Raw genomic sequence first — 905 nt, 5'->3', positions numbered from 1 at the left:
CTGAAGTCGCCTATTCGTCACGATGTACATCCAGCTTTACAGTTACCGGTGCCACTTTGACCTGACTGTTCATTTCTATAAGGGGCGCTCCGTTAGCTCTGTTGGTATTGTGCTGGGCAAAGAAGCGAGCGGCCCACGTTCACATTCCCTACGGCGCGTTCAGAATTTGTGTCGCTTTGGGGAGTTTAGGTGGTTTAGGTTCTCCACCCATGATCGGTCCCGTTGGAGATGAACGATTCATTCGGAGGTCCGCCCTCTTAAATAACCTTACAGTGTTGAAAAGGGCTTTAAAGATGCACGAGCGTTCAAAGTATAGTGGGCAAAGTACAATAATTTCTATACCACCCAAGTTCCCGGAGAACAATAGAAGTAAAACTGTCTTTACCGTTTTAAGTTTAAAGAAAGACACAAGCAAACTACAAAGGACATACCGGTTTGTTTCTTTTCCTGAAAGAGAACCGCTGGCCTGCATCTCGCACCCTTCAAAATACTATTATGAATATTTTATGAACCGTTTATTTCCTCTCTTTCTTTTAAAACTTGCTTTCAAATACTAGCTATGAAATTGTTACCTTTAAAGGTTCACTACAGTCCCACCGAGCTTCCCTGTACGCACAGCTAAAGTCTTTTTTAAAATACACAAATACAATCAAATAAAAAACAAAGTGTAGACTAATTGATTGTGAAAGTGAGCAAAAGCTACGCCCTATTGGACTTAGTGACATACACAAATGCATACATAATTTTTGCACAGGCACATTTTGTTCCTTTCACACAATTGGGTGAACTATTTACAAGTGAGCGCCCGATGCTGTTCCTGTTATGTAGCGCTGAATTTAACTTTGTTCTTACATGTTTTACTCCAGAAATACCAGAACTATCCATGTAAAAGTCATTATTTTGCC

Source organism: Aplysia californica, unplaced genomic scaffold (assembly GCF_000002075.1).
Source record: "Aplysia californica isolate F4 #8 unplaced genomic scaffold, AplCal3.0 scaffold00171, whole genome shotgun sequence".
In the NCBI taxonomy this organism is placed as follows: domain Eukaryota; kingdom Metazoa; phylum Mollusca; class Gastropoda; order Aplysiida; family Aplysiidae; genus Aplysia; species Aplysia californica.
Note: the sequence above shows the minus strand (reverse complement) of the source record.